The sequence below is a fragment of the Lissotriton helveticus genome, chromosome 7, assembly GCF_964261635.1.
Source record: "Lissotriton helveticus chromosome 7, aLisHel1.1, whole genome shotgun sequence".
NCBI classification, from domain to species: domain Eukaryota; kingdom Metazoa; phylum Chordata; class Amphibia; order Caudata; family Salamandridae; genus Lissotriton; species Lissotriton helveticus.
Window position 1 is genome coordinate 984,544,844 of NC_136068.1, and position 19,275 is coordinate 984,564,118.

Below are 19,275 nucleotides of genomic sequence, written 5' to 3' on the forward strand. Positions count from 1 at the left end.
AGGTGAGTGCAGTGTAGTGCAGGTGAGTGCAGTGCAGTGCAGGTGAGTGCAGTGCAGTGCAGGTGAGTGCAGTGCAGTGCAGGTGAGTGCAGGTGAGTGCAGTGCAGGTGAGTCCAGTGCAGGTGAGTGCAGTGCAGTTGAGTGCAGTGCAGTGCAGGTGAGTGCAGTGCAGTGCAGGTGAGTGCAGTGCAGGTGAGTGCAGTGCAGTGCAGGTGAGTGCAGTGCAGTGCAGGTGAGTGCAGTGCAGGTGAGTCCAGTGCAGGTGAGTGCAGTGCAGTTGAGTGCAGTGCAGTGCAGGTGAGTGCAGTGCAGTGCAGGTGAGTGCAGTGCAGGTGAGTGCAGTGCAGTGCAGGTGAGTGCAGTGCAGGTGAGTGCAGTGCAGGTGAGTGCAGTGCAGGTGAGTGCAGTGCAGGTGAGTGCAGTGCAGTGCAGGTGAGTGCAGTGCAGTGCAGGTGAGTGCAGTGCAGTGCAGGTGAGTGCAGTGCAGTGCAGGTGAGTGCAGTGCAGTGCAGGTGATTGCAGTGCAGGTGAGTGCAGTGCAGGTGAGTGCAGTGCAGTGCAGGGGAGTGCAGTGCAGTGCAGGTGAGTGCAGTTGAGTGCAGTGCAGGTGAGTGCAGTTGAGTGCAGTGCAGGTGAGTGCAGTGCAGTGCTGGTGAGTGCAGTTGAGTGCAGTGCAGGTGAGTGCAGTTGAGTGCAGAGTGGTGTGTATTGACAATGTAAATGACAATGCCATTTATTTATGATTTAAAGAAAAAAAAATGTCATGAGCAATGCCAATAGCTCTACCTTTAATGATGCCGAGACCATTGCATTGTAAATGCTTGTTTAAGGATAGCCATGACTTCTTTGACTCGCTCCTCTTCACAGCTCATCTCCATCTATGGCTTCAATGAGACTTTCCCTTTAATTATTCCTGTTTGTAGTTTTCCATGGACAGGTCATTTCTGTAACTCATCTTGTTAGGCTGGTTGTTCAATTTGTATGGCTGTGCTTGCCTGCTTAATTTGCTATACGTACCACAACCCAAACTCGCGGAATATTGCAGATTGTTGGGAAAATTCACTTTCGGCCTTAACTATATGTTTACAGTTGGTAATACATTAAATTACGCCTGCTAGGAAATTAAAAGGAATCCAGGCAGGCGAAAATGGCTTTACCACACTGTATTTCTGAGCCACAAATGTGAAAAAATGCTCATGCAGTAATTCACCATCAGTGCGTGGGAAGTGGATACACAAATTCGTGGTTAGCTTTTTAAGATTATGAACACCCAGAAATGTTTACATTTGTGGGCACTCACAAACTCTAATCCTAAAATGGTTGGAGATGTTCTCCATAAAACGGCTGGAGTAACTCCCTTTCTAGAACAGGAAGGGTAACAGCCGACTTTCAAACTTAGGGGAGATTTAGGAGAAGGGGGTTCTCAATGGAGAAATAGAAAATAAATGTAACCGGGTGCCATTTCCCCCCGTCTATGCCAAGCAGAATACCACACTGGGGATATGGAATCCAAAGAAATATGTCACATGGCATTCCCACAAGTAGCGCCTGCAAATCTGCCCCTAGCGCTGCCTCCCATGTATACTAGTAATGCCCATGATTCCAAATCCTACAAGTACTTTTATTGGTGCAGATAAACTATCTGCTTCTATGTCCCGCAATCTCTGGGTATCCGTCTATGGTTTATTCAATAGGGTCTCAATAGAGGAACACTAATCTGAGGTTTGAAGAGGAGGCTGCTGGAGAACCTTGATGGTCCAAGTCACACACTCGACATTTGTTATGCAACTTGTCTAACTGATTCCAGTTTCACTGCGAGAAGCAGTTCTCGATACATAGACATTTTTTCTGTAAACATATGTTTAAAGGTGACAATTGTGCTATTACGCCTGTTCTGCTAGCCATGGATGTATACATGGTATGCAGATATGCATCCACTACTGCTTAATCGTATGGCACATCTGAGCCCAATCGAGTATCAGCAAACCCCATGCCAGGAGTGGGTAGTGGGAGGACCAATGGCTGGTTTTCCTTGAGAGTTTTCCAGTACATTCAGACATGTGAGTTTGTGGGCGTTCATAAACTGTTCCCCGACCAAACTTGAAATGGGCTGAAATGTGCTCGGCCTTTGGCTGCAGTAAATTCTCTTCCCGGTCCAGACAGGAATCAGAAGTTTCTCCAAGGGGAGAAGAAATGTCTCCACTGGGATTTTGGTTGTTATTAAAAATAGAAAAACAATAAAATCATAAAAATGTGCTTTTGCACGTCATCAGACCACATTTCCTGAAGGCAGTTTTGTACTATTGGTATTGTACCCAGGCAAATGGCAATTTCAGAAAATGCCTCTTAATATTCCCGGTAGTATGCTGGGAAAAGCTCGACTCGCACGGGTTTCCAGGTAGACAGGATTGGAATGCTTAAGAATTAAAGACAATTAATGTCCCTTTCTGTTTCCTGTTAATGTAATTCGTAAGTTGAATTTCTGATAACTTTGTCACTTAATTGGGGATCTGTTCATTAAACTGTGTAATCATTTCATTGCACCCTATACTTTTATTGTAACTCCCGAGTACAGGATTGAAAACAAATGGACAGGGCTTTTAGGATTCTCCAATTCACTTATACTAGATTCTTGTTTAATCCGCTGGTCTGATCTAAAGGCCTAGGGATGAATAAATACATATTTAAATTAAGCCCAGAAGACCAAGCACAGACTCCAGTTTGTTCCTCACTACATTTATTCTTAAGTAAACAACTCAGTCTGCCATGACGCGTTTCAGCCGATAGAAATGGCGTTGTTTAGACACTGACGGCACCTTTTTAGAAACATATATACAGTGCCATGTGACTCGTAGACATGAAAAACTACATCGGACATTAAATCATACATGTTACGCTGCTCAGAAAATATAATTACAATTTCATTTCAATTAATAGGGCAATTGTATTGTTAATAACTCATTTGTCAAACAGCTGTAATGCAAATTACTAAAACAAAATTATTAAAACAAACATATTTTACAACTGTTTCGTTTTGTTATGGTAATAATACCTGAGTTGTCAAACAGCTGTAATACAAATTATTATAATTAGGTACTTTAAATAATCAATTCTATTACATATGTCAATTGTGACAAATCATTAATGCTGCAACGTTATTAATCAACATTAACAGATTACCAAACAAATGCCATTATCAGAAGAAATTACGTCAACCATAAATCCTTACTGAAAATAAATATGCAGTAAGGATTTTAACCAGGGAAGGCTAGTGGGAAATGGACTGATATTTACTAAGAATGAGCGAGTCAGACGTTTTCTTAAGAGTGGATCACTACCACCATTTTCCCATAACAATAGGTCTCGCCTTTGGGACCTTATATGTGTTTAGCCATGCAACAGTTAATGTTGTTGAAGTAAGGATATTGTGCTGCATAACTAAATACTTATAAGGTCCCAAAGGCGAGACCTATTGGCTATGCCAATGCTTGTTGCTGCAAGCGCTGTCTACTTCTGACCTGCTCCCTGACCGCCACTCAGCTCCATCTGCTGAAGCCCGGCGCCGCCTCCCAGCACGAGTTCGCGCCCGCAGTGAGCGCTGCTGCTGCCATTCTTCCTCCTCTAAGTTTACTTCCTGATTGTGCTGTTCTGTTATTTTCGCAGTTTTCAGTTTTGTGCTAGTGTTCTTTCCCGCTCTTTCGCCAGCTCTACACCCCCCCACCCCGTCTTCCCTTCTGTATCCCCTGCCTCTACCCGCCACCCCCTCCTGAGGCCATGCCCCCTCGCCGCCCCGCTCCCGCCTCCCAGCTACACCTTCCTCCCTCCCCACCATAAATGGTGGCCCCCCCTCCCGGATGCGCGCAGCAGGCGCGCCAAAGGCAAGCCCGTCTGCGCCTGGACCACGCCCAGTACCAGAATCCCTGGACCTCGCACACGCCACAACACCAGACTCCGATACGATGCCAACACCCTCAACGCCCTCAACACCGGCCAAGACCGCTGCTGCTTCCAAGCCGCCCCAAAACACACCCATGGACCCTTCTCCTGCCACAGTTGCAACTTCACATGCAACAGAACCACCAAAACCCCAAGGACCGAACCCAACCACCTTCGATGCATTCTCCTCAACACCTGCTCCACACGCAAACATGCCATCGAGCTCTGGGACTTGCTCGACACATCCACCCCAGACGTGGCCTTCCTCACCGAGATCTGGTGGAACGACTCCTCGGCACCGGACATCGCCATAGCCATCTCTGAGGGCTACAAGATCTCTCGCAGAGACCGCACCAACGGATTCGGAGGAGGAATAGCCATCGTCCACAAGTCCACCCTCCAGGTCCATACCTGCGCAGACGACTCCCTCAGCTCCGCCGAACACCTCCACTTCCAGATCCACACCGATCCCAACACCACCCTCAGAGGAACACTTGTCTACAGACCTCCCGGACCACGGCCCTGTTCAGCAACTCCATCGCCGACCTCACCAGCAACACGCACTCGCTTCCACAGACTACATCCTCCTCAGGGACATGAACTTCCACCTCGAGAACAACGATGCCAACTCCACCACCCTGATAGACAACCTCGGCTTCCGACAACTCTTCACCGAACCCACGCACGCCGCCGGCCACACACTGGACCCCATCTTCTCCACAAGCACCCACGTCGCCTTCAACAACACCACCAAACTCCACTGGACTGATCACCACTGCATCCACTTCGCATTCAAGAAACCAACCACGCACCACCGCACCCAACAGCTGCCTCGCCGCTGCTGTAGCAAAGTCACAGAAGACCAGCTGACCTCCACCCTCTCCCAGAACCCACCCACCGACCCCACCGACCCAAACGCCACCTCAGACAGTGGATCGACGACTGCACCAACACTCTCAACCTCAACAGCAAGAAAGCCGCCTGGTTCTCCGAAGTTATCCAGACCTCCAAACACGCATGCCGGAAGCTGGAGAAGAAATTGCTCCACGACCGCACACCAGACAGCCAAGCTGCCCACAAGAACGCCATGCAGACATCACCACCTCATCAGAACAGCCAAGAGATCGTCCTTCAAAGCCAGCCTGGGTAACAACGTACACCACTGCAAAGAGCTCTTCAGCATAGTAAAGGAACTCTCCAACCCCAATGCCAACACTAACGAGATCCCGCCATCGCAAGGACTGTGCGACTCACTGGCCACCTTCTTCCATCGCAAGATCGCTGACATCTATGACAGCTTCGACACCCGTCCGCCCCGACCACGACAGACCCCACCCCAAACGCCACCTGCACCAACCAGTTGACCTCCTGGGCCCACGTCAATGACGACGAAACACGCAAGGCCATGAACTCCATCCACTCAGGATCACCATCAGACCCCTGGCCGCACCACGTGTTCAACAAAGCAGACACCACCATCGCTCCCCAACTACAGAAGGTCATTAACATCTCCTTCGACACAGCGACATTCCCGGAAAACTGGAAGCACGCCGAAATCAACGCCCTCCTCAAGAAGCCCTAGGCGGACCCCAAGGACCTCAAGAACTACCGGCTCCCCTTCCCGGCGAAGGTCATTGAGAAAATCGCCAACATACAGCTGACCCGCCACCTCGAGGACAACAACATCCTAGACCCTTCACAGTCCGGATTCAGAAGGAACCATAGCACCGAAACAGCCCTCATCACCGCCACAGACAACATCTGGCGCCAACTAGACAACGGCGATACCTCAACCCTCATCCTCCTGGACCTGTCAGCCGCCATCGACATGGTCTGCTGCCGTACACTAAGAACATGCCTCCAAGAAGCCGGAATCCAGGAGAAAGCCCTGGACTGGGCCAGGTCCTTCCTCACTGGCAGAACCCAGAGAGTCCGCCTCCCACCCTACTGACCCGAAGCAACTAACCTCATCTGCGGCGTACCCCAGGGCTCATCCCTCAGCCCGACCCTGTTCAACGTCTACATGGCCCCCCTCGCACAAGTGGCCCGCCAACACGACCTAAACATCATCTCCTACGCTGACGACACCCAGCTCATCCTCTCCCTCACCAACGACCCGCACACTGCCGAAACCAACCTCCACGAGGGAATGAAGGCCGTCGCTGAATGGATGAGGATCAGCCGCCTGGAGCTGAACTCGGACAAGATGGAAGTCCTCATCTTCGGCCCCACCCCTTCTGCCTGGGACGACTCCTGGTGGCCGACCAAACTTGCAACAGCACCGACGCCCATGTACCACGCACGCAACCTGGGAGTCATCCTTGACTCCTCCCTCTCCATGTCCAAGCAGGTTAGCGCCGTCTCCTCCTCCTGCTACAACACCCTCCGCATGCTTTGCCAGATTTACAAGTAGATCCCGACTGAAACCAGAAAAACTGTGACCCAAGCCCTCATCTGCAGCTGGCTGGACTACGGCAACGCACTCTACGCAGGAATCCCGACCAAACACCTACAGCGACTGCAACGCATCCAGAACGCCTCGGCTCGCCTGATCCTCAATATCCCTCGACACAGCCGCATCACCCCACACCTAAGAGACCTGCACTGGCTCCCCGTCAACAAGAGGATCACCTTCAAGCTCCTCACCCACGCACACAAGGCACTCCACAACACCGGACCAGCCTACCTGAACAACAGACTCAACTTCTACACCCCCACCCGCCAGCTCCGCTCCGCCAGCCTCGCCCTCGCTGCCGTCCCGCGAATCCAACGAACAACCTCTTGCGGCAGATCCTTCTCCTTCCTCGCCGCCAAGGCCTGGAACACCCTCCCCACCCACCTGCGGCAGACCCAGGATCTGCTCACTTTCAGGAAGCTCCTCAAGACCTGGCTCTTCGAGCAGTAGCAGCACCTCCTCCCCTCCCCGCCTTGAGACCTCCACGGGTAAGTAGTGCACTTTACAAATCCAATGATTGATTGATTGATTGATCTACTAAAAATGTTTGACCTGACTTTGCACACAAAAAATAACAGCTCCTTGAGGCAGGCACTAGCGAGTAGAATTGTTCATTTATCTCCTAACTTTTGACACATTGCATTTGTGTTGAACTCTATAGCACACATGCAATGTGGGAAATGTTTAAAAGGATATATAAGCAGAATATTTTGTATTAGAAGGGAACCCTTTCAATATAAAACCTAGACATCATATACATCTTTATTCTTTAGAGTAAGGTTTGAGACTGTTGATAGGCGGCCTGAAGGAGCGCCACTACTGGGGAAGCGAGCAGTAGTGCGGTATCTTATTACTTATAGTGCTCACCTGCTCTTTGCTTCTAATCTGTGTTGCACTATAAACCAATACATTTCCACCTGCCTCCTTTATAGGCCTGGGCGAAGTATGCAGAGTTCTGCAAGTGACAGAGTGCGACACCTTGCACTGCTCGAGCTGATTTTTAGCACCGGGTGTTTGTCCCACGCTGTAACATCAGCACAAACAGCACCATGTGCTGCTTCTGTTTGCCGCTCGAGTAGATGTTCTACTCGAGCAGCAGCTGCCTCAATGCGAGCGGAAGGTTTCTCAACATGAGCGGTAGCGACCATCTGCGACCGTTCGTGCTGAGGAATTATCACCGGGAGGTGGTCTGGAGTAAGATTTTCCTTACTTGCACTCACCAACTTAACATTGGTGAGCCACGGGAGAGGAAAAGCTCCACGCTGCTACACAGCGTTTTTCAAAACTCTGTGCTCTACTTGGAGGGTGGAGTGGGAACAACTCTGCAAACTCCGTGAGCGAAGCAGAATTTCACGCCCAGGCCTACCCCAGGGCTCAAAATGTCAAACCTACCCTCATGAGTAGTCAGGTAGTCCAAAGCTATCCTAGCAGCTAATTCACAAAGCCAATTTTTGCACGCAGAGGTGTTACTTATAAAAATATATCTGTATTCTTATGTATTGCCTAGAGGATGGTATAAACACTAAGTCTTTTTTTCTGCGATTCCAAACTGCAAACAGAATGACACCGGTGCAGCAATGGTAGCAAAGTGAATTAAAGAGTAAAGTCCCCTGCTTTTGCTTTGCAGTTGAAGGAAGATAGAAGTTTACATGAAACATGTTGTCTATGTAATGAAATAAAGCTCAATTTTTTCAAAATGGACACATTTTATAGCCCTAAGCAAACAGAGTGTCTGCAATTCAGAATCTGCACCAGGTGGGTTACAGAACACGCTAGGCACATTAAAGGAAATGTGTACAATCATTAATTTCCCTGACCTTGGCCTACGTGTGTGGTGAAATAGGTACACAGTACTTGATCTTCTCAATGCGTAGGTGTAATGTAGCTTACAACTGTTTTTTTAACCTGGGTCAGCGTGTTCCACTCTCTAAGCCTATCTCTGATTAGTTTCATAATACAACTTTGTCAGAGTTGCATGGAAAGGTGCCATGGGTTGGGGACCACTAGGACCCCAACATTAGTTCATGCAAGTGATCTTTCTTCTCTCCTGGAGACTGAAGGTGATGGGTCCATCTACATTATGAGCTGAAGAGGATGAAGTGGGCTGGGGCCGATCAGGAAGGCAACATAACCCCCATTCACCGCCAGGTCCTTTTCCCTATTGCTAAACATTGCTTTCTTCTCTGATAGAACTTGAACATGTCCATAGGTGCGTGGGCATTGTCTATGGCTGGAGGAGAGATGCATGTTTAGTTCCAATTGAAACCCATCGCTGGCACTTGTCAGAAAGTTAGCAGTCTCACGTCCAAAAACACACATGCCTTATACTTACAGAAAGCAGATCTTTTTCAACATAACTATCAAGCCTACCTCCATTTTGCTTTAGAATCTGGTCACCTCGTGTCACTTGAAAGATGAGCTGCCCCATAATATGTGGGAAAATCTTGTGTGTGACTTCACAATAGGTACATTTACTTTTAGACGTTATTTTCACGTTTGGAGCATGTGGCAAAATAATGTATGTGTTTATAGCACTTACACAATCATTAGGCCTCTTCAGAGCACAAATAAAAATAAAAAATGATCAGAAACGGAAAACTGCACTCATGCCCCAGAAAGCAGATTACATCACCAACGATACTAATTCGATGAGCTCCAAATATAAAGACCGACAGCAAAAGACTATTAGCCTATAAAAGCGTTCTTTCCTTTCCTTCTGTTGTATTGTGTGGTTGGTATGACTGGAAATTATCATAACATGTATTTGTCAAGCACAATTTCACTACGGGGGGCACTATGATGCAGAATAACAACTAAATGATTCACATTATATCACTCTTGGAAGGATGAAAGGCTGAATGGACCTACCAAAATTCAAGCCCATGAACATTAGATAAAACTGATATTTCTGCAAAAGATTCAAGGGTCTGTTTAGCCATCCTTCCCATCTACTTATTAGGGATGTGCATAATTTCGGGAATTTTGCATTGCACGTGTTATGCAAAGTTCCTGAAATTACGCCATTACACAATGTAACGACAAAATTGTAGCACAATGGCGCGGGTACAGCCCAAACAATCAGAATACGAGCAGCTGTTGTTCCTGGCAATAGCGTTTTTTGTGGGTGTTTTTAAATTACGAAATGCTTCTTGGCATAAAAAATTGACATCAGTGTGCATAGGCGATAAGATATAGCATTAAATGACTGACTTGCTTTTCAAATAGTTACACTTAATTTCGCAGAAATTTCCATTTATTACCCAAAAGTTAAGTATGCAATTTTTGCACACTCCTAACATATATTGTGCGTGATATAGATATATATATAATGAAAGTTTGCACCTCGGTTTTGGCTGGAAAGTAGATACATTTCCATTGATGTCAAGGTTAGTACCGGTATACATTTCTTCATGTGTTGAAGCAATGCCATTATGCATTGTCTAGGTTAATTAGATCCCTACATTTTCAGATTGGTTCCACGTTGGATTCAAAGGGGCCAGCCCTTTAATTATGTCACAATTGCATTTAATATGCAAAGAGGCAGCATCACACATAGGGACATTCTGGAATATCTATTGGTGTGATTGTCAGACTTGCAGGGCTGGATAAAGGGAACTGATGTTTTTCTCTGCATTGGATGGAACCTTTCAGCTAGGGCAGCTGGGGTGTCTCGGACTGGGGGGCTGATGCTGTAAAAATGAATAAACTAATGATGTATGCTTGGTTCTGGGCATTGAGAGTCTATGGACATTTCTACGTCTTTCCTATAAGAATGTGGGCTCACTGTGCCCCACGAGGCACCTGGCTTTGACGTAGCTCATTTGACATGGTATAGACCCCACAATATTTTGGCGAACTTGGCTCACATGTCTGAAAGTAATCTCGTCATCATATTGATCATTCTCAATTTCCTTGAAATAAGAACTGGAGGGAAAAGAATCTAATTCAGATACAGATTCCTTCCACACTGGGACTGGGATCCAACAGAGAGAAGCTGTTTTTTTTATTTTCCTAGCAAGGACCAGAAGCCATTAGAACCTCTAACCATTATGGCTTCCCAGTACTATGGAACATCCCTGCCTTCTTTGTGAATGTTTTGCTATTCCAGGATCAGAGGGTTCTGGAAATAGAGGTGCAGGGTTGGTTGCTGAAACCCCAAAATAACCATGCTGCAGTTCGATTTTGAAAGAGCAATAAAGATGCCTTTTAATTTTGTGTTTACATTTTATCTTGACACATTTTTGTACATTTAAAGACAGAGGTGAAGTGGCACGCTGTCTTTCAACAAAGTGCTGCTTATTCTACCAACATGGAGATTGGTGTTTACTTTTGTTCCTAGGACTGCAAAGTGAAAGGATTTCATAAAGTGAACAATGTGACTGTTTTGCAGCTAAAAGATCATAGGATGCAATTTTTTTCTAACACACAACAGAACGTAAATACCTATAAATGAACAGTACAAATATTTCAAAATATATCAGCAGCGAGGAAAATACAAAAAGTACGTTTTTGTATTTCTGAAGTGAACAAAGACTTTAATAGGTTCAAAACAAATCAAAATACTTTACTTTGTGATTTCGTAAATGATTAATATTTGCTCAAACACTATTTCCACACATTATTATTTGTGCACTGTATTTTATCAGTGAAACCAGGGCTGACTTTAGGGCGGTGTGACCGCTGTGGCTGCACCGGGTCCTGACCTGGCGGGGGCACTGACTTCGGGGAGATGGGGGGGGGGGCGCTGTGTTTAGAAATATCTTGGATTTAAAAGCACCTGCTGCAGATTTCCTTGTGCATCCAGCTTTCAGGCAGCAATAAAAATGGCATGGTAATTCTTGTGATTAATGTTCCGGCTGGAGAAAGAGAACAGAGTTTTGTCTGGAGGCAGTTTTGACTCACCATAAAGTAGCGCAGGGGGTTAGTATGCCTGCTATAAAGAACAGATCTGTATTTTGTGTTGATAGCTGAGTGGATTAGTAAATGCATACAATGCACAGTGATTCCGTCAAATGGGCAGCCATCCTGTGCGGTGCAAGGTACATGGTACATGTTAAACATTAATATAAGTGAAATGTATTTGAGACAGAGGCTATAGAGAGATGAGGGGTACTTTTGCAGGGTGGTAGTGAGGGAAACTGAGGAGGAGGTCATATGTGGGGGGGGGCAAAAAGAACGATTGTCACACTGGGCGCCATCAGCGCTAAAGCCGAACCTGCGTAAAACGGTATATCTGAGCTGGATTAGTGACCATTATAACAGGGAATGTGCTCTCTTTAAATGACATTGCGCTACCACATCATGCTGTAGTAATATATGTGTGACAGTGTGCTCCAAAACGCATCAAGAGTTACTTACATATTACACCCTACTACATATCATTTGCTACACTTGTTCTTTGTGTGGCACTTCTATTTTTCACAATCCCTATGAGTTTAGTAATGTAAAATTTATGGCACCACCTCCACTCTGAAAAACAAACCCCATTTCTGAACCGCATCCTTCTGTGTAAGTCACCACTCGCAGAGCTCAGTAAGCAAATAACCCACCTCTTACGTGCAGGGATTACAAATCAAATCAAGGCAGGAAATGACATTCATGAACTGTGCCCCTTGACGCTATCAGGCAGCTGGTTTCCCAAGCAACAGGCAAGTGCAGAGCGACAGAAGGGATTTTAAAGGCAGGAAGGCATCTGTCAGCCGGACATTGTAAATGTAAAACATAACTGGCAGGGTTTCAGATTGCCATGTGTGACATTTTCATAATTTCAGTGTAATTATGAGTGGCATTTTAACAACTATGGTTGCCATTTTCTTGCGAACGACAGCAAGCGATGAAGATGAGAGAAACATTTAAATATCAGAAATTACACCCATTTGAGGAATGAGAAACTCTAAGGGGCAGATTTATGATAACTGGCGCATCCCCAGGGATGCGCCAGTTATTTTGCGCCGCTGCTCCGCCACCCATGGTGCGCCGCATTTACAATGCGGCGCACCATGGGGCAAAAACGGCACAGATGCGTGACGCATCTGTGCCGTAAAGGTGCCGCATTGCTGGAGTTGCGTCGCAAGCGCGACGCAGCTCCAGCAAGGCTCGGGGGTGCCCCATCTTTACAATGCTGCGTCAAGACCTACGCCTGCTTCAAGCAGCATTGGCCTGAAAGTGACTGAGTGAAATCTTATACATTTCACTCAGCCACTTTTGCGAGGCGCACCTGCCCCGGAACGCCCACCCTGCGCCGGAACGCCCACAAGTGGCGCAGGGCTTTACAACGTGACGCATCTGCCTAGATGCGTCACGTTGTAAATGGGTCGTAGGGATGCGCCACGTTTACGCCGCAGTTGCGTGACGCAAACGTGGCGCATTCCCAACATAAATCTGCCCCAAAGATCTTAAAACTGTTGTAAAACAGAAATGGAAGGGCACTAACCTAGTAAAGAGCAGTTACTCACAGCTAATTCTCATGAAATAAATACAGGTTTGCGCACGTGTCGTTCATGTCAGTTGACAGCTACTGTAAACGGCTAAACGTTTCTACGTTCCTCTCTGGCAGAGAAATCTGTCTGGGTCCTTTGAAAACCCAAGTTTAGCCTAAAATACAACGCTTTTCAGCTGAGAGCCCTTGAATGAGGCCTGCAGACCTTTGCCCTGGACTCCTCTCAAGCGGGGTGAGGAGAGAGTGGCCCATTAGGCTGAAGCTGGCACCCCGTCTGCAGGAAGGTGGGCGACCGATGGCTTCTGTCACCTGGGTTTGTTTGCAGTCCAGACTGCCCCAGAACCAGGCCCGGCTCCAGGAAGTTTTATTTGGGTGGGCCAAGGATACATTCGGGTGGGCCACTGAGGGCCGATTTGTCGCATATGTCAAGCCAGGACTGCTTCTGGGCCCTCCTTTTTTCTCCTTAGTCTTACTGGGCCCAGAAAAAAACACTCTTTTCCAAATCTCTTTCTAAATGTTATCACTCTCAAAAGGTGGGTTTTTTCCATGTAATGTCCCCTTGATGGCAAGAGGAGGTTTCTAAGTTGAGAGTATCAGCAAAGTGATACTACTCGGGCTCCCTCTTTAAAGTATGCTCCATAGTTTTCCTAATCACCCAACTGTTAATTAAATAAACGAGAACAGAAAGGCCATGACAGGGATGGCTTTAGTGCTGGTGCGAAAGTCTTTTTTGGCACCCCACCAATGACCTCTTTATCCATAGATGTCTTTACAACCACCCTTTAACAGTGTCCTTCGTCTCTACGTAGCCGCGCCCCCTCATGACCTCCTCCACAGATTTGCTCACTACCACCTTCCACTAGTGCCCCTCATCACTCCTTAGCTCCACCCCCAACCCATGAACTCCTCCTCAGATTCCCTCACTACCACCCTCCACCATTGCTCCTCATCTCTCCGTTGCCCCTCTCTCATGTGCATTTCATTGTTGTATAGCGCTACTCATATCACTGTAGGGTGTCGCAGTACTTTACATCTTGCACCCATTATACAGAGACAATAAATTAGTCTACAGGGAATGTCCCATAAGCCAATAAGGATTACATGGTTTAGAAATCCCGTCATCCATACTGGTTCGCAATATATTTTACGAGGGTTTAGTCCGGAGAAGTACAAACTCAGGATTTAAAGAGTACTCCGGTGATTGGGGGTTGGCTTTACTGATACACATTTATACCTGCCTAAACAAACTCTTTTTAGCAACATTGGAATAATGAAAGACTGGGGAAGTTCTAACTATATCACAACACAAGAAAGCGAAGATTATATGCAGCTCTTTAATGACAGTTCATAGGTCACTGTCCTATGTTAGGATAGTAACTTCTGAACTGCAAGTAACACAATGATCTCTGTAACAAAGTCAGTAACCCACTAAGCTATCCACATAAAATAAAGTTAATCTACATTTAAAAATCGACCAACAGACAAATGATTGCTCTCTAGCAGAAACGTACATCACCAGTTATCTGAACATTTTTTATTGTTGTACATCGGTGGCAGATTTACTGCCAGGGGCAAAGCTCATGTTTGGGTGGGCCAGGCTCATGTTTGGGTGGGCCCCCTAGAACCGGACCTGCCCAGAACTGCCCTGAGAGGCCAATTGCCGGCCCTCTGTAAACTGCATCCCAGTTGGCCTTGGGAGCTGCTGGATGCCCCTGCTTTGCCCTAACCACCCTCCGCACTGCCCCTTCTTTTTTGGAGCCAGGTTGCAGATGCAGAGTGAGTCCAACTCACAGAGTCCCTGAATAAGGGTAGCACGCTTTTGGCCTACAGTTGGGCTCCCTCGCTTCACCGCCTTGTGGTACCGGGTCCTGCCTCTAGGAGTCACTTCAGCACCGACTGCCTGTGGCTGCTCCAAAGCGTCACATTAAAAAAAAAACACACGAGCAAAACACAGCAGTGCAACATGGCCACAAGAAATGGCAATCTGCTCCCATAATCAACTGCATGCTCTGCAAACAAGCAGGTGCAAAGTGTGTGCCTCTATAATAGTCATCTGTGAAACGTGCCCATAATTAAAGAGGAATGTATCGTACCAGACAGGCTGTGCGTGCAAGCACATTAGGACCGTAGAACTTTAAAATCATGATACCCCAGGGACTAGGCTGGGCACTTCTGGTGTCGAGGGCCAGCGGGCGCCAGACTGGTGCTGGCCGGCCTCCACAACCGAACTCGGACCCCGCCTGCGGCACCGCCGGGCAGCCAGGCATGATCGTGGGTCGCAGCACAGCTTAGTTACATAACTGCAGTCAGAAAAGTTTTCTGGGCAGCTGCAAACCACTCCAGCCACCAGTTTGTGGTTCAGTAACCCGCTGGTGTGGGACATGATTATTAGCGGCTGCTCTAGCCTACATGTTTACCGACAGCTGAGCAGACACACTTTCTGATTCAACTGCCGCGGTGGGCAGCTGGAGCAGGACCCAACCACATATCATTCTGAGACTCAAGAGACTCACGCCTGATCTCACTGGCTGACTGTCAGTGTCTATATCTAGCCATTGGGCACTCACTGACTCCTACCAGGTCAGTGAAATGGTAATGCCAGAGACACGCAGTACATCCAATCATAATGAGGTCTGTTACATTGTAACAGTAGCAGCTGCCTTAGAGCTCAGGCAGCCCCAGAGCTTGTTGGGAACACCATACAGCGCACGCTGACGCTCTGAACTTTCACAGCAAAATATGGTGGGTTAGCAGCTAGTGCTCTGGGCGCTTGACAGCCCAGGAGGCATAACATTTGCATGACTTTGCATTCCAGAGTGGTGATGCAGACCACCACACTGAAATGCGTTAGTCTAACGCCCGATGCGTGGTATTTGACAGGGCTGGTGAAACAGTAAGGTGCCACTAAACCATCTCATAGACGGTCGCACACACGGCATGCACACTGTAGGAAAGTAGAATCTGCTTTTATGATTACCCCGACTTTTTGCCTGGTGCTAAGCTTTTACTGACTAGTCTGACTAGGTTCCTGCTAATCAGGACCCCAGTCAACCTTCTTTCTCCCTTAAATTGTAAAGATAAGTACTTACGAACATCCCAGATTGGATACTGAAGTAACCTTATAAGTCCTTAGTATACAGTACTAGGGTACCCAGGGCATAGGAACCCCGAGGTCCCCGATGGGCTGAAGCTTGCATTATGCCACCTATGGGCGACCATTCAAAATTGAACGACAGGCGCGCCATTGCAGCTTGTGTAAGTTGGTGCTTGCACCACTTACTAAAGATATAGGTTTCTTATATCTAGGGTCACTTACTAAAGATATAGGTTTCTTAAATCTAGGATCACCCCTAGAGCAGGCCTTTTCAATTCTGAAAGCAGGGTGCTTGGTTCTAATTGAGAGGGTGCCCCTACATGAGCAGGACACCCCTACAGCCTAAGGAGTCCATTCTCCTGGGTTGTCAGTAAAGCAGCCATTTACCACATAGAGGGGCACAGCGTAATTATGCGATGACCACCTTGAAAATGGCTGCAACTAATCATATCATGTTTGGTATCCAGTAGAGCACTCTGTTAGGCTCTCAGTATTTCTGGTGCCAACCTTCTAGACTGGGACAGCGCAAAAAGGTTGCTGCTGACCAGAGACACAAATCTGTCCTCCTGCTGCTGAGCCAAGCTCAAGTAAGGGAAGGTAGACCAATAGTCATCCTGTCACAGGGAGGTGTGAAAATCTCCCAGACAGGATTTAGTGTATTGGGACCAGGTGGGTGTTCTTGCAAGTACCACTAAGTCTGCAGGAGGGGCACATTTGATGTCCCTGTGCATAGTCCAGTTCAGACCACTCCTGGGAGTTATTGGCTCCCGCTCTGGTGCGAAACTGGACAAAGGACATGGGAGTAACCTTGCCCCTGTTCAGACCTTCCCCTGGGAGGGTCCCCTGAATCATCCCAACCCTTTCCTAAGGGTACTTAAGAACTTGCCTGTGGGCGGGTCCCTAGATTAGTTGTTGGATAAGATTCAGATCAGACACCACTTCTATCGTCTGGGCACTCTAGACTTCGCAGGACTCAACTTTGTCTCCCTTCCAGTCTGCTGCATCGTCTGTGCCTGTGCACCTTACAGAAACCTCCTAAGGCCTGTGGGCATCAAAGACACCTGAAGAAATCTCAGTTGTAGTGAAGGAGTCACTCCCCTGCATGTGCAGGCACAACAACTAAGTGGACCAGTCTGCTGATCCCGAGCTCCTCTGGACTCCGTAAGGTTCTGCAACACAGGTGGTTGTTTTAGACAGCCCCTGAGGCCTGGTCTGCCCTGCCCTCTTACCAAGTTTGAGGTCATTATCGCTTGTGGGGGGTTGCAATAACCGAAGCCCTGTGCGCCGCGTCAACTTGCAGTTACAAAGGCTTGCTGGCTTCCTTCCTAGAAGATCTTTGGGCTCCAAGTAGCCCCAACCTCAAGCACCTCCAGTGACCAGATTCTTTAGCCACATCACATTGTGTGTACCATGGCCTGCATCTTTTGGTGAGCTGCTTGATGTCCTCTAGCGACTCCAGTGCCTCTGGCCTGTGGGTACATTTGAGGGTCACACTTGTTTCTGTTGCCCGCATTTTCCCCATCCAGCCCTCCCTGTAGGGCCCCATACGGTGCCCACTCCCCCATCACAGTCCTGAGGACGACCCCCTCGTAAGGTGTCAGTAAACCTACAATATACTTGGGGTCATACTTTGTGTATGAATTTGACTTTGTAATCTATGCTTTTGAGAACATGACGGTGTGATCAAATAACACTGTTCAATCATTCAATTTATGCATTGTCGTTTGTAAATATATGATATATGTTTTATGTATCTTGTGGCAAAGTATTGTTTACTGGGACCATTCTCTACTGTACTGCCTATCACTCAGGTCCCAGTACCCTTGGGTCTACCCATATATATAACTAGATCTACCCCAGCACTGCTTAAGACATAAAAATCCTGGATGAAACTACAATTTTAAAAGCAGCTTTAAAAGCCTCCTGGCATTTACAAATTAGGCGTTCCATGGGCTCCGGGCCGCAAATGTGATAAAAAAAATTAATAACTTGCATAATGCAGTTCTGATAAATGTTCCATAAAGAGTTCTCAGTCTAAGAGAGCCCGTTGTTGGAAGTGGGTGTGCTGGAAAGACCTCATTTAAGGGTGTATGAGCAGAAGGGGTCCGTCCCATTCCTCAATCCTTCCCCCATGATCCTCTGTATCGGGCAAAACGTTTGGCCAACTATTCTGGGGAAGAGGCCTAAAGCATTGAAGTGTGGGGCTTTTTAGGACATTATTGTTTTTCTTCTCAAAAACCTTGTCCAAGTAGTTGTCGAAATTCCAAACCATAACCTGAAGAGGTTACCCCAGAATGCACTAATGAACTAACACTACCATCAGGGCACGGAGTGAACAAACCTCATACAGAGCGCAGCAATTATCATTTTCACATATGAGCGGAGTGGCTTGGCTGCTGAATAACTCAGACATAGGGAAGAAGTGTCCACCACAGAATTTTGAAGGTGTTAATTTGTGGGTCTACAACCAAAAAAGCAGGTCTTCATGTTAGCCTTTATTGCGTGGCACCTCCAAGAACAGGGGCACCGAAGCACCCGGGGCCTCATTTATGAGAAATGACGCATCACTGCGTGAAAGTAGCGATGCGTCACTTCTCAGTGTGCACACCTTGCGACATGATTGATGCGTCATATTTATAATATGACGCATCATGTCGCAAGAGGTTACAGATACGTCAGGATTTCTGACGTATCTGTAGGCGCAAAAGTGACGCATTGCTGGAGTGTGTCACAAAAGTGACGCAACTCCAGCAATGTGTACTTTCACATGGGCAAGTCCCATGCTGTTAATGCCTGCGTCAGTCTTATGCCTGCCATCAAGCAGGCGTAAGATTTTGACGCATTAGCGGCCAAGAAATGGCGCAGTGAAATCATATAGATTTCACTGCATCACTTCCATGACCCTTTCTTGCGTCAAAACGCCCCCCTTGCATACATTATACCTGGCGCAGGTATAATGTGGCGCAGGGGTTTACAAAGTGACGCATCTACCTAGATGCATCACTTTGTAAATATGGCGCAACAAGGCACATTTTTTACGCCACTGGTGCGTCACAAAAAGTGACGCACCGGCAGCGTAAAAGTGACGCACAGCCTCATAAATGAGGCCCCCGGTTCTCAGTTTTCCCACATGCGAATTTGAAACTCCAAATCATCGAATTGTACAAGGAAGGAAGAGGTAAAGATGATTCCTTGAAATTGTTTGAACAACTAGCCATAGCTGTAAGTTAGTTGGTACAATAGTGGTAGGCAGAATGAATGCCAAGATTATTGATGAAACCTAAAGACACAAGAGGAGAAGCTTTTGGAGGAAAAGTGTAGCATCAAGAAATGCTAGTTGCATCCCTCAAG

General features: G+C 47.2%; 1 protein-coding gene across 1 annotated transcript in view; it reads left to right on the forward strand.

The window, feature by feature from the left end:
* Positions 1–19,275, forward strand: part of GPX3 (glutathione peroxidase 3) — a 114,511-nt gene that overhangs the window by 17,717 nt on the left and 77,519 nt on the right. The gene's annotated exons all lie outside the window — the stretch shown is intronic.